Consider the following 16,113-nt stretch of genomic DNA (forward strand, 5'->3'; position numbering starts at 1 on the left):
AGATCTAGGAAATTAGGTTATGCCACAGTGAATCCAGGCATCCTGATCCTCATAACGCCAGTCAGTCGTCATGTTCACATGCTAAATGACCCTCTTGCATTTGCCATAGTCAGTGTGAGCAGCAGGCATGCAAGTGGCTATCAAGTGGCTGACTAATCCAATCCAGGAAGATATGGAGCTAGGACAAGGTCAATAACCTTGGAGCTCATTCAATGAAATCTCTCTGGTTTTAAAATTAAAGGGTCTGGTTTTGGTGTCTGAGGTTTGATAAATATTTTTAAGCTGAATTATGTAAATTCATGCATCTGCATGTGGTCATTTTCAATTCATTTATATTATTAAAATGTAGGTGTTTGTTGCTACCCCCTTTGCAAATATCTGTTGGGTTATTCCAAATGTATTCAAAATGATTTTTTTTTCTCAGAAAATTTAGATGTAGAGAAATGTTCTCCATTATGGCCATAGTGTATTTCAGATGAATCTTGTAGTGCACACTTTTCTGAAAGCAGGAAGATTACATTGCATCACTTTGGTGACAGCTGAACACGTTTTGCTTTTAAAACACCAATCATTCCACTTTGGACTTAGACAAGAGGGAGATAATTTCAGCAATTTCTTTCCAAAAAGTTTTAAAATTATGTTTTTTGCACAACAGCTTTCCTTGATAAACTTGAAGCTGTTTGACAAAGAGTTTACCTAGTTCTACCAGGTATAAGGACTTGGAAGATCAGAAAAAAAAATCTCTAGGATAGAAGGAAGAATAAATTCTTATATTGTAGCCAGAAAAGTCAGGGACACATTTGATATAGAAGGAATGAAAAAGAGCATTAACCATAAAAAGGTATGACTAGAAGACAGAGAAAATTGCTTGAATTTTCCCATCTCCAGTAGGTTAAAATACAGACATGGGAAAAATCTGAGAAACTGCCTTTGATTCTTGTGCAGGTTCACGTCCAGTGCTTCCTTCAATCCAGGATTCTGTCATGAATTAGACTCCTAAAGGAAGGTCTCACAGAATGTGCATGGGAGTGACAATTCTTGAAATTATCTCTTTAAGGATTTTCTCCTCATCCTCAATCCCCAATTCTTCAAGACTCAAATAGAACTCCGTCATTTAGGAAAACTTTTTTTTGAGAAATGGTTTCCTTTAGTTTATATTCAAACATGAAAGCAACATTTATTGTTGTTCTTTCTTTGACGACCACCAAGCTGCAAAGAAAACTCCTTTATAATCATTTTTTTGGGAAAATGTGGAAGAAAGTTTATGCTTTTCCCAATCCTCAAATGGTTAATCTTATTCGTTTCAATTTTTTATGGACACAACTTCCATACATTTATTTGTTGCCAGTTATAAGGACCAGAATAGTCCCTAGTCTAATGTTTTGAGAAATATTAGAGAAAATAGACGTATAAATGGATCCGGCATCCTAATGCAAGGTAAACATTCTATCGCAGATGAAATGTGTGATAGGTGGTAAATTGTCTAATTTCAAAGAGAGGTCAGAGGTGATATTTGAGGGGTTTATTGAAGGTAGATTGTCAGGAAGACCAATGAAAACACAATAGTTAAGAAAAGAAATGAAGAGACAATTCAGTGGCCATGTTTATGGAGAAATGGGTGACATATATCTGAGGTAAATCTATCTAACAGGTCTTGAAAGCAGCTGAGATCAAAAGGAGTTTATGATAACTCCACAGTTTTCAAGAGATAGAAAGAATAAACTTAGGTAATGCTGAAAGAGGCATGTGATGACTATCACTGTTTATTTTTGTCACCTTGGGTAAATCACCAACTTCAGTTTTCTTATCTGATAAATGATGATTTCCACCTTGTATCCACAGACCTTTAGAACATTAACAATAGAAATGAGTCAGAGAAACTATTTTCAGTACCTCAAAAAACTAGATCAGAAACAGATACTTTTTTTCATCATGATGTTATTTGGGCTATTTTTTTTCTTTGGGTTGGAATTCTGGAACATGAATAAATTTGATCATTTCATTCTAAGTTTAAGTTCTGATAGCAATCAGTCAGGACTGTCCTGAATTAATATGGAAAAACATACATACACTAAATGAATACAATTAAATTATTAAGTATACTGTCCTAATAAAAAACATCTGGAAAAAAATTGTACAGAGATTGAAACTTATATTTCGAGGTTGTAGAAGTTTCTTTGAATTCTTAAAACATGCTGTCCTCTTGAAACATTTACTCCAGGTTTCTCAAATTTTGTGCAAACAATTTCTGAAAGGATTTTCTAAAAATTCAATATCAAGAACTAATTGATTAGGTTAGTGATTTATCTCAAAGCATGATTCTATTAAAAAGAAGAAATTATGGTGGTATCTCCCTAATATGGGGAGGAGAAATGGTTCTCTTTAAAAATAGCAACATGAAAAACATGCTTTCTCTTCTGGACTCATGTACCTTTAAGCCATAGGCATCCTCATGATCCTGTGATGTCGCCTCCTCCAAATGTTTCAAGACTCCTGAGGGCAACAGTGGTAGGAAATTAGACTTAGAGATATTCCATAGATCCTTCCTTCCTGCTTCTGCAATATCAATAAAGAAATATTTGGAAAGAAAAAACATAGAAATAAAGAGAAGTCTTTCCTTTATAGCCAGAGATTGGTCCATTATTAAAAGAGAGACTAACATTGAGAGTAAACTTTGTAACAAACGACTGTGGAGATGTGTGCAAATATTTCTATTCCAAATAAAACAAGAGTAGCCTAAAACCTGATATTTGTACTCTGGAATTATAAAAGGGGGTTGAAATTTTCTTTTTAAGAAGTAAATGCTAACCGGGCGCTGTGGGACATTCCTGTAATCCCAGCGACTCGGGAGGCTAAGACAGGAGAATTGTGAGTTCAAAGCCGGCTTCAGCAAAAATAAAGCCCTAAGCACTCAGTAAGACCCTGTCTCTAAATAAAACACAAAATAGGGCTAAGGATGTGGCTCAGTGGTCGAATGCCCCTAAGTTCAATCCCTGCTAGCAAAAAAAAAAAAAAAAGAAAAGAAAAGAAAAGGAAAGAAAGAAGAAAAGAAGTAAATGCTAAGACATGGTTTAAAATATGCAATTATACCTTGAATTTATTATTTCTTAATGTTACTCTCAAATGGCATGTTTAAATTGCTATTTGTTTTCTGTTTTTCATATTAATCTATTTCAACATATTATTTAATAATAATAATACATTCTAACATTTCATTCTGGATCTTTGACGATCATCCCAAATGTATACCACTGTGTATACCACTGAGACAAGTTTTGCTACCTACTGCCTCTATCCATGTATCATGAGTTTAGCTTTTCATTTTTTTACAGCAGTAACAACCAATAGCTTTTATAGATTGAGTCTACAAACCTAAAGTTAAAAATAAATGACAAGGCTGTGGCTGTGGCTCAGTGGTAGCACACTTGCCTAGCATGTGTGAGGCACTGGCTTTGATCCTCAGGACAACATAAAAATAAATAAATAAAATAAAGGCACTGTGTCTATCTACAACTAAAACATTTTATTAAAAAATATATAAATAACTCAACCAATAAATGGGCCAAGAACCCAAAGAGAAACTTCTCAGAAGATGATATACAGTCAATCAACAAATACATAAAAAAATGTTCATCATCACTAGCAATTAGCCAAATGCAAATCAAAATCACTCTAAGATTTCATCTCACTTCAGTCCAAATGGCAGCTATTATGCATATAAACAACAATAATTGTTAGCAAGGATGTAGGGAAAAAGGTACACTCATACACTGCTGGTGGGACTGCAAATTGGGCCGGCCAATATGAAAAGCAGTATGGATATTTCTTGGAAAATTGGGAATGGAACCACCATTTGACCTAGCTATCCCTTTCCTCAGTCTATACTCAAAGGTCTTAAAAAGAGCATACTACAGGGACACAGTCACAGCAATGTTTATAGCAGCACAATTCACAATAGCTAAACTGTGGAACCAACCTAGATCCCCTTCAATAGATGAATGGTTAAAAAAAATGTGGCATATATACACAACGGAATATTACTCAGAAATAAAAGGTAAGAATAAAATCATGGCATTTGCAGGTAAATGGATGGAGTTAGAGAAGATAATGCTAAATGAAGTTAACCAATCCCCAAAACCCAAATTCTGAAAGTTTTCTTTGATATAAGGAGGTTGATTCATAATGGGATAGAGAGAGGGAGCATGGGAGGAATAGACAAACTCTAGATAGGGCAGAGTTGTTGGAGGGAAAGGGAGGGGACATAGGGTTATAATGATGGTGGAATGTGATGATCATTACTATCCTAAGTACATGAGACATGAATTGGTGTGAATATACTTTGTATACATCCAGAGATATGAAAAAAAATGTGTTCTATGTCTGTAATAAGAATTGTAATGCATTATTCCTCTGTCATATATAAATAAAAAAACCCTCAATGACAAATTGGAATTTTTAATGAATAAATACTAGCTATCTAATTAATTCACTTACTAGTTTAGTCAATTAAAAGTTGCATTCTTTGAAATACTAATTCAAGTTTGTCAGTTTCTCACTGCTCACTCCTGACCCCTCTCCTCCTCTCACTAGCTTGTACCTGTATAATGGCAAAGTTCTTCTTACAGTATTAACAAAACTTTTTAAAAGAAAGTTGGCCAGCGTTTCTCTGTCTCCAGAAAGCCAGGAACTTTCACATTTAATTAGCTTTTGTCTTTCAATATAATAAGCACAGAGAGTAATAATACCATTTTTTTTTTAACTTGCAACAATAGCTTATGTCTCTTAGGCTGACAGTGTCAGTCCTGCAGAATGAATTTCCATGGAAGATAAATGGAAAGTCACTCTCCCCGTATCCTGGAAGTGTTTGTTAAAGCAATAATGATCATGGTCTAAGCCATTGCCCCTGGGATTAATGAGAGTCCGGGAGGAGCTGATGGTCCAAGACACACTGAAGAGTCATTAAACCCCAGATAACTATTAAGTCCCCAGTAATTCACTGTGGCTAAGGACTGTGGATGGTGAGGCAGGAATACTATGACGATGGGCCTGGGAGGGACAGCAAGAGATGAGAGATCTCCGTGAAGAGGTGAATTTTCCAGTGCCTGTGATAATGATTGTTTTGTACAGCGAGATACTTAAAGGCAAATCTCACCTCCTCCACTCCACATGAGGGAATGATTTTATCTTTGTATATTCAGTAAAGTCACTCATACTTTCATGGAGTTAGCATAAACTTCTCTTTATTTCTCTTTTTTTCCTCTCCCTTGGTTTTGGAGGTGTATTACATTTATTTTCATCCTGCAAATACCCATGAATATTGAGTACTTGAGTGCTTGGAAAGCATGAGGACAAGCAAGGAGCAGACAAATAATGAAAATATGTACTCTAAGGTCTGTGGCAAGGTCTTTGCCACTTGAACTGAACCAAATATGAATATAAATGTGTACTATACTATACAGCTTGGGACAAGTATGAATGTGTCTACTCACCTTGAAGAGCAAGTGCCAACAGGACTCTAATGGTAAGTTTAAGTAGCTCTGTTAAAAGTGAGATCGGGGACCATATCACAGTGATGCTGATCTGTGTTCATTTAAAATGATTACAAATTATTTATTGGGGATTTTTTTCGGGGGAGAGGTGCAAATTCTCATTATATTGCTCAGGTTAGCTTTGAACTCAGGGACTCAAGTGATCTTCCTGCCTCACCCTCCCAAGTAGCTCAGTCTATAAGTATGTACCACCTTGTCTGGCTATTGAGAACCTGTTTTGCGCACAGAAGTTACATTGGTGACTAAAACATATGTGATTTCTGCTTTGAATCATTTTTCTGACAGTAGGCAGTTCTTGATAAATAACAGCCATTATTATTATTATTATTATTATTATTATTATTATTATTCTCAGACAAGAAAAATTAGCTCTTGTAAACCCACTACATTGTCAGCAATGGGTGTCACTCTTAGAGTACCAAATACTTGTCTCCCACATCAAACATTCCTCATCAGGGTGGTTTAAAAATAATTATGGTAAACTCTAATTTTATTACCCCAGAAATATATTAAAAATGTAGATCTTTTATAATTCCTTCAATTAACAGTAGACACTTCTTGATTACTTTCTAATTAAATCATTTCACTCTAAGACTTGGTAATTACAACAAGAAGTTATTAAAATTAGAAAACATTTGCTAACTCAGTACTTTTGATTATTAAGCCTTTGTCATTTAATATTGCCAAACAGTCTATGAAGATATATGAGCAAAGAAACTGATTTTAATGTCTTTAGCTGCAATAATTAACTACAGGTGTCCTAAACAATGCATGTTTCTTTCTTATCACATATTTTCCTGTAAAATCTATTATTATTGTCACCAATTGGATTTTGTTTCCTTTGGCCTATTAAACTGTTTCTCCCTTATATTACTCTTCTTCTAGAACAATAGAATTATATCCTTGAATCTCCTCTGCTTAGGAATTCTATCTTTTTTTTCTCTTTGGTGCCCCCAAGTAAATACTTCCGCAGCTTATTATAAGAATTAGAATTACTCTGCCTTTGATGATTTTATCTGACGAATCACCACATTCCAATCTATGGGACAATAAACTTCCCAAATCAGATACTTTCCTAGAAAGAAAAACATCCATATTGCTGGGGCCCGGAAAGTGCGCTGTGCAATTTGCCATCTCAATATGTCAATGGGGTGACAATTTACTCTCATCAGTTTTCTTAGGAGGTGTGATATCTTTTATCTTCAGAGACTGGCTCTTTTTGAGATGGGAGAGAGGTGGAGAGAGAGATTGTTCTCTCTTTCAGATAAGACTCAAAGAAAATCAAAGGACTCATTTCTATCGTGCTCTTTGCAAATCAGTATGAGCAAGGGGTACACACATCATCACTGATAGGAAATGGCTTTTGAAACATAAAATTGGATCCATAGAACCAAATGATCCCTGCAAGCTGTGATCAGTCAAAGTAAATTCCCCCAAATGTGATTCTGAAGCATAGGGTGAGGTGCTAATGGCTGTCTATTGGAATATCGGTTTGACAAAATGCACCTAGAAAAGATATTGACAGGCTCTTCAGTGTTCTAGCAGAAAAGAGATTCTTGAAATCAAGCCCATTGCTCCTCTGCCTGCCTTCTGCTGAGAAACCAAGGGAAGGATTGAGCAAATTCATCACCCCTTAACAAAGCAATAAGTGAAAACTGATGAGTTTCTGTGCCTGATGGAAAGGTAGTATCTTTCTCATGGTGAATAACAGTTCCCTTATCCTCTACACTGATCAGAGAACATCTAGGGAGTTGTGTTCCATTTGGAGCACGATGTTTTCCCAAGGACAATGAGAAATACCCCAAGGAGGGAAACACAATGTGAAGAATGAAAGGGAGAATTAAACAGGAAAGCTGTGTCTGGTGATGGAAGACTGGTGTGGCAGGAACACTGCGGTTGTTTTAAAATACGAAAAGGGTGTTGTGGTGTGGGTGGCACCAAACGCAGCAGAGGACCAATTGAGACAAAGGAGTGGGAGTCACAAGAAATCAGACTTAGGGTTAGAATCAGAAACAACAGTCTTATGGTGGCAATGACAATTTCCATCAGTGGGAGACTCCATTTATTGAATGTATTCAAGCAGAGACCAAGTGAGGGGTTGGAAAAGTGAAGAAAGTTGGATAACACCAGCATGTTATGTGTTATGAGAGACCAAACGCAGACTCGACTCTAAAAGCCCTTGCTTCAGGCTCAACTCTGAAAATAACAGGGGATTTGGCACGGTTTTTCATTGTGACTTTGGATAAGTTACAAACCAAGGGGTCTGGCTATGCCAGCTCCTAGACAGATTAAAGAGGAGGTCTGAAGTCTAAAACATCTTTAGTAATTCTGTAAAGGTCTTTAAAATTCATTTTTTATTGGTGGGTGTAATTATTGGTGTATAACAGAGGTACTAAAATATATTTATATCTCAATAGTGTAAAAGTTTACATGCAGAAGTGTGGGAGGAAAGAAAAAAATAAGGATTAAACAAGTGGCATCTAAGCCATTCGGATTTAAACATTTTTTTTTAATTACTTGGATGGCTTTAGGCAAGTTCTCTTCACAGGAAGTTTTTAGTCTCATCTGTAAAAACAGGGATCAGATGAGACTATTGAGTTCTTTTCTAAAAAATATATATACATATATATATATAATATGAGATATGATCATGAATATGTACATATAATATTCAAGTATCTTCCATGCATCAGCTATGTTATGAAATACAATATCGTAGACAATATATATTGTAAGAGTGTTAGTTTTGCAAATATGTGCCACATTTTTCAACCTGGGGACCCAAGAAGATAAAAGCATTGAAGAAGAACGTTGGTAAATACTTTGATCCACTAAGGAGATTCACAGAATAAGCTTGATATTTCTTGAGTTTTAACCATGCTGAGATAAACCCAATATCTCAATTTCTGCATTATAGTTATAAAGAAACAATGTAAATCTCCCCAAATGGCTTATTTACATGCCTTTGAGATATAGATTCAAAGAATATTAAAGCAGCAGGAAGGCTTGGAGGCCATCTAGTCCCAAACTCTCTGACAATGAGGATACTGAAACCCTGATAAACTATCTGAATTGACCATGGACACAGAGGTACTTTGGGCCAAGGCTAAGGAGACTTAGTTACTGGGGCTTCTAACTCCTCATCAAATTACATATTTTCATTTAAATACGTCACTTGATGCATTCACACTTAAAAGCTTTGGGGCTTTTATATTTTTACTAAGGTTGATAATATTTAGTTTTAAATTCATATTAGGAAGAAATGTCATACTACTAAAAACAATTGTGTTTAGTTTTGCCCAGTTATTTTCTGCTTGATGAGCAAGATGAGCCTTGGACCTTGCGTAAATTCCGAGGAGACTTCTAGAGCTGGGGTACAGAATCTGCAGGTCTATTCATGAGAGGCTTGGGAAAACCAGCAACGATACTAGTAACACTCTGTGGTCCATGGAGGTAGAGAGGTGTGAGAGAGCAAAAAATGTGCACACAAATTCCAAAGATATCAGTGTTGTGTCATGATTACTGGGATACCCAGCACCCAACAGCTTTGACAGATTATGAGAAAAATCAGAATTGCCTCTCTTGGTAAGGCTCACATTGCATTCAAATAATAATTCTGACAAGGCACTGAGAGAAAAATCTGTGGAAAATCTGAATAGTTCTTTTAAATTGCCAAAATGAAATGATATGCAATTTGAAACTAATAGCCTTTCAAAGTCTTGAGTAATCCCAAATTTGACTTCTGATATTTTTCTTAATCTTCAAGAAGCTGGGAGGATGGTTTGTCTGAGTGAACTAGTCAGGTGTAAGAACGAAAATAATTATTAACGTGTGGAATTGAGTAGATGGTTTGCCCACATGTGGCCACATTATTTGATGTGCATCATTTCAGAGAGATTTTGTGTTTGTTGTTTGGGATTGACCTGGGGTGGTTGGGAAATGATGCAGAGCTTAGATCAATATAGACACAAATCAGTTTTTCAGTATTTCCAACAACTTGTGACCCTCTCTCTGAGTTGAGAATATATAGAATGATTGTGGAAGCAGAACTGTTCTCTATCTGGCCTGACCCTTTGACCCTCTTGGAAGTTCTCCCATAACAAACTCTAGTCTCACAGGTAAAGAAGAAGGAGGACAATAAATAAAACCGTGTTTGTAAGTAGACCCCTGGCTGGGATGAACACCTCCCCGGTGTGGCTAAAACTGTAATGCTCCCAGAGTCAGAGAGAATCCCCTAAAATGAATTCTCTTGCAATTTATCGTAGTCTCCAGCTGAGTCTCAGCAGATATACCAGTCCTAGCCTGGGGAATGAGGTTTCCTTGTTAATGTGGCCAAAGTATGATACAGTTGCCCCTAGTCACTCATCAATCCAAATTATTTGATGTAGTTTTAATTAGTCCAAACAAGGGATCCGGTAGTTATTATAACTCCACTGTAGAAAGAGGAAAAATCAACTCTTTGTTTACTTCTGGTGCCCCGGACGCATGAAGACACACCAAAATAACTGCTATTTATTTTACAAGATGGAAAAAATATTGACTGCCCTCTGGTCATAGGAGGCATTTTCTTTTGGGATTACAAGTGCAGAGATGAATTAGGTACACTTAGGATCAATATCTGTTTCTCTTCTTGGCTCAAGATGGGATTTGTCAAAATTCGAGAGCAGCTTCTATTGAGTGTCAGCTACAAATCCTTCCACTACTGAGTCATACACCTATTCAGGTTGAAATATAAAAGGCAAAGGGCTTTTTCAGCTACAATATCTGGGGTCAGGATGCTGAATCGTTTCTCTGCCTTTTCCTTTAATGAGCTTTAGTTTGATGAAGTGACCTTACCAGCACAGAACGGGAGTAAAGGGTCCATGCTAGCAAAGGACAGTGACTCCTGGGGGTGGAGGGAGATGCAGGCAGCGGGGCTCACCATGTGCCTGGAGAGAGAGAGGGAAACAAAGGGAAGAAAAAAACGACCCTAGCCAAAGATATGGTGGGACAGATAAAGAACAGTGAAGCTAGAATAAGCAGGCGTTAGCACTGCTTAATGTATGGGACAGCAAAGATTAATCAATGCATGTTCAACATACTTACTATCATTGAGGACTTTAAGTTTGGAAATAAAAAATGTCCCTCTGCTTCAGTAGAGGTTAAGCAGAAGGTTGCCAGGTGTGCCGTTAGCAGAGCCAACAGAGAGTATAGAAAGAACTCTTAAAATGATTTTACTTTCCTCAAACAGGCTTTTGTGGGTTTATGTTTCTCAGGCAAGGACACAGATGGCCATTAGCTAGTTAAAAATCCACAAGGACAGCAGAGACTGCTTATGTTTGTCTTTGGGTGTTCTAAACAGCCAAGAACTTATGAAAGTAAAAAATGTGTCTCACCTGGAATTAGCAACTCAGAGTGTCTGATCTCAGGAAGCAAGCTTTTAGATGAGGAGGCAAAGCCCAGCACAATGTGCAGAATAAGGCTTGATACATACCACAGGCTAATGGGAGCAATCACTGAGAGCTCAAAGTTGCCCCAGTGCTGTAGGAATAGGACAGACAGAATGGTTATGCCAAGTGCAGTAAGAAACACCCCCCGAGGAGATGGAGCTGGAGCTAGACCTTGCTGTAGAGAAATGACTTTGCAATGTGGACAGAAAGAGGCAGAGAGTATGAGTGAAAAGAGGTTAAGAACTAAGTGATTGTGAGAAGGGAGAAAGCCGCCATGACACCACCCCAGTGGCTCACAGCAAAGGTACTGGGGAAGGAAGACACACACTCATGTGGCACCTACACCCATGAGCCTGATCTCCATTCATTGCCCCTACTTTACTCTTCTCGAAAACTGGAACAATAATGCTTACTTGCATAGAAATGTTGAGGAATTAAAAGGATGATATACATAAATCTCCTGCCTACGCTGGTAGCCCCATCTACTACATTTCCCTCTCTGCACCTAACTAGGGCTAGGAGGATGAATGTAACGGCAATGTTTGCTTCTCTCTTTCAGTCACCCCAAATGAAAGCCAGTGGTTGTTTCAGAGGCACATAGTGGTATCGGAGGGAGTCCAGACACACAAAACACTGTTAGTTCCCACCTTAGCTGATCTCAGACTGGTGTGCCCTTTGAAAATCTTATGTTTGATTTTTTAACTTTCCTTTTTCTCTCCCTCTATCAGGCTGTCACCTGCCACTCTCTGTCACTGTTATTTGTGCCTCTGTTGCTGCTAATCTGCTATGGATTAGGAAATCATTGTGGGAAATACCACATTCATGGAGCCTTGAATGTAAGAATTAAAGAGGAAAACGTCAATCAGGAATCCAGAGACCTCCATTCAACCCCATGCTTGTCTGGTCTAAATCTTGATATGTGTCTGTTTTCAAAAAAATATGTTCTTCTGGGTGACAACGCCAAGAAGTTTAGACTCAGTGTTGCCCAATCATTTAAAATAATAAAATCGCACATAACAACAAACAAAGTTGAACTTGTGCAAACATTTCAGAGTAGCAAAGTAGAACTATCCCTTTTTGACATCAGTTACCAAGCAATCTAATGATTTAGACTTCTTTCTCCAAAATCAGTTCTCAGACCTCTGATCCTTACTTAAGGGTGAATGAATAGTACAAATTAAATGCGGCACTGATCATAGAAGGTTTGCATGTTAACAGAGTAAGTCACACACAAAAACTCTGATGGGGAGATTTAGCTTCTGTAGTGGGTGAGATTTTTGAAGAAAAGAACTGGAAAGATACCTGCTAAATCTCATCAGAGAGGCGTCCTCCCGCTTTCCTTAAGCTGTCCTCATTCCTAGAAAAGGGACTGAATCATTACAATGCAGTCCACAAAGTTGCTACTTAGTAATATACTTACTTGACTGTCAGGTATTCCAGGGGGATCTAGTCTTTTACTTCTTTTGGGCTCAAATTCCCCGGATGGACACTGTGATAATTCCCTTCTTCATGTCAAGGGTGTGTCCTGGAAATAAGTCATTTATTTTCAGAACAGGATTTAAGGTCCTTCAGAGAATAATACCATAGGAAGTGAATGTGGATGCCTTGTCTCTCGGGCTGCTTCCTCTTTGTATTATACAGTGAAATTGACTAGGGCATTTCCAACTGAGAAAGACATGCATTTGGGTGAGATTGAACCATACAGGAGAATTAATATAAAACAGTAATGGTTCACAGGCCAGCTCACTCCTCCTTGAAATTTCAGTGACTGGAAAAATTAGTCTCCTGTTTCCTTTCCATTCCTTTTTTTTTTAATTATAACTTGCTGAGGCACTAGCTAATACCCTTTAATCTCTTTTAATAACCACCCTATCCTCGGTTTCTCTAAGCATCCTTCTCAAGGCATCCACAAATCCAAGAATGCTCTTAAGATTGACTGACTGACTGATCTCTCAGCTCTGTTGATTTACTGTCGCAAGGTTTATTCCTCCAGCCCCAGCTCTTTGGGGATGAAAGAAAAAGCAGGGATGTGAACTCTTTCTAGACCCAGGAGAGGGCCAGATCCCAAGAAATTTAGGAAGGAGACCAAATGTATTTTTAGCTGCTCCCATTCCTCATTTCCCTAAAGTTTTCTTTTTCTCAGAGTTTTTTTCTCCTATAGCTTCACTCCTTCCAGGGACATGGGGGTAAGAAACACCCTTTCTCATAGGGATTTTGCAAGTCCAAAGACAACTGAGGATGACTCTGGAAGCTGAAGAAGGAGGATATCAAGTTCAAGGCTAGCCTCAGCAACTAAGTGAGACCTTAAGCAACACAGTGAGACCCTATCTCAAAATAAAAAAAATAAAAAGGGTTGGGTATGTGATTCAGTGGTTAGATACCCCTGGGCTCAGTCTCTAGAACATAGAAAGGAAAAGAGAAGGCATATTAGAAATACAACTCTACTGGATGATTGCAGGTCCCATGTCAGGTCCACAGGGGACATATTTATGGTGGCTAACCAACAGGTCAAGGTAGGTCATAAGTTATTGAGCCCTTCTTCATGAAACGCTTAGATACATTTTGACTGAATGACATCAAGTTTAAAATGAGCCCACAAATTCAGAAGGTACAATAACTGGACTCAGGCTCTATGTCATCTCTGCCCTGCTCCAGAAGGCGTACAAAAGGACAACGTGACAAGGAGGAGCTAAGCACTAATGCAATCAATTAAGAATTTATTAAACCACCAACTCTGCATTAGCCACCTGGTGGGGGATAAATTATGACCTAGAATACAAGACTTTCACATGTGATATAAGAAAAAAAAATGGGTAGGGGGTGTGATCAACACCATCATTCAGTAACTAAGTACCTAGGAATGTCAATGAGGGGGAATGTAGGAAGTTCCATGTATCAGGGAAGGTTGTGTGAGCCTTGAATCATGCTGAATGTCTAGAAACAATTGAAAATAGGAGTTAAAAAGAGAGATTCATACACACATGGAGTGGGAGAAATTGAGAAGCGGACCACTTCAGAAATGGGGTTCAAGAACAGAATATGGATTCTTGACTAGAAGTCAAATGGCTGATTTGAAAGAGACAAGTCAAATGTATAATGCAAATTGCTTCACCAGTTGAGATCCTCTCCCAGAAACCATTACAAGTCTGTTCTGCACATGGGAGGCTAATACCACGTGACCCACCATTGACCATGCAAACAGGTATCCCATGATCACAAAACCCTCTCTCTGTAGTAGGAAGACCTTCAGTGCATTGTATTTCTAGGACAGCACTAGCTGATAGAAAGGAGACAAAAGCTACAAATGCAAGCCACACGTAATTTGAAATTCTCTAGCTATCACATTTTTACAAAATAAGGAAAAATAGGTGAAATTAATTTCAACATACTCTAATACAAAAATCAATAGTGTTATCATTTCAACATGTAATCAATAGAAAGCAAGTTATTAATAATTTGCATTCACTTTCTTATACTTTTTCAAACCCAGTGTGTACTGCCCACTTACACTCAATTCAGACTAGCCACATTCCAAGTATTCAATGGCTGCCTATGGCTAATGGCTACCATATTAGGCAACTTGGTTTGGTAGTCACCAGTCTGTAGTTTTATCCTCTCAGGCTACCATCTCCTGAGAGGGGATGGCATAGAGCTTGAGGCCAGTTATTGTACCCTCTGAATTTGTGGGCTCATTTTAAACCTGATGTCAAATGTTAGTCCAATGAACTGCTTCATCCTAAAGTTCTAATAGTTAAGCATTATTTTCTGTATCAGTCCTCTCAGATAATATCTTCACTTAGGGAATTTCCACATTCCAAGGCAGCTTCTCTTGCATACATGGGCAGGGTGAAATTGTCGGACATTTCAGGCAGAATTGGTGAGTGGGATTCTGCATATAAAATTCCCATTACCCTCTGAAATTCTCCAGACTCCATTAGCTCTGCCATGGGTTTCTCTCTGCAGGTGTTTGTGGACATGATAGACAGCTGTTGGCTCAGAAGCTCCTCTTAGGAGGCCTGGGCCCTCTTTGGGCTTCAGGATGAACTGAAGCACCCAAGAAGTCCAGTGTCACATATACCTGTCCATTCCTAAGGACAGTGGATCCCAGGTCTAAAATCAATGAGCTCTGTACTAGGTCAGGGAAATAGAAACCCAGTGTTCCAAAGCAGGTACTAAAAATGCTGCCTGAAGCTACATTGGAAGAAGGATGGTGACCTAATGGTAGAACTGGACACTAGTTGGATAAACCACACAGTGAGGAACATGGCCAGGTTCTGGATGCAATGCTGAAAAGGGATGTTGGAAAACGTGAGAGTGTTGCAAAGAAGACACGCTGGCCCTGAAGTAGAGTCTTTAAAAGCAAACTGTATGTAGAAAGCTGTGTCTGCTTGAATTTGGTCCCCTGATGGGCCACTCACAAGCTGGCTGACCTGGGGCAAATCAGTCAACTTCTTAAGTTTTGATTCCCTCAAGGTAACCTGGAATTATAAAAGCAACCTCAGAGAATCATTTCACAGATGCACTTAACTGGGTGCCTGACACAATGTTTTCATTAAAGTGTGGCTATAAAAATTGAGATTAAATAGGTAGAGACAGACAGTTGCCCAACAGAAGATAAAGGAACAGAGAACCATACAAGAGAGAATAAAATATTACACAGAGAACATTTGTGCATGCACAAACATGTTTATTATATATGCATGCACATGCATGTACATATGTACCTGAAGACTCACACACATGCACATATAAACACCATGTGAGCATATGCACTCATTCCCACAAGCATGCACACAAACACATACATGCAAGCTTATTTGGACATTCTGAACCTCAGAATGCTAATTTTGGTCTCCAAGCTCCCTATAGCCAATAGTTCCCTGCTTCACTGTGCCCTCTTCCCCATAACCTCATCAAGTACAGCTCCTTCCCTTGTGCCTTGCCTTATACTGTGGAAGAAGAAAAATAAAACTATGACCTTATTGGGAAAGGAAAACTTTGCCCTCCTTCCACTCCAATGTGGCAGACATAGCTGACTCCCTGCCCACATGATCTCATAGGAATGGATTTTACTGCTTGTATATAACATAGTGTAGTTCTCCCCCCATTCCCCCGCCACCAACAGTAAGCATCCA

This window comes from Ictidomys tridecemlineatus, chromosome 13 (genome assembly GCF_052094955.1).
Source record: "Ictidomys tridecemlineatus isolate mIctTri1 chromosome 13, mIctTri1.hap1, whole genome shotgun sequence".
In the NCBI taxonomy this organism is placed as follows: Eukaryota; Metazoa; Chordata; class Mammalia; order Rodentia; family Sciuridae; genus Ictidomys; species Ictidomys tridecemlineatus.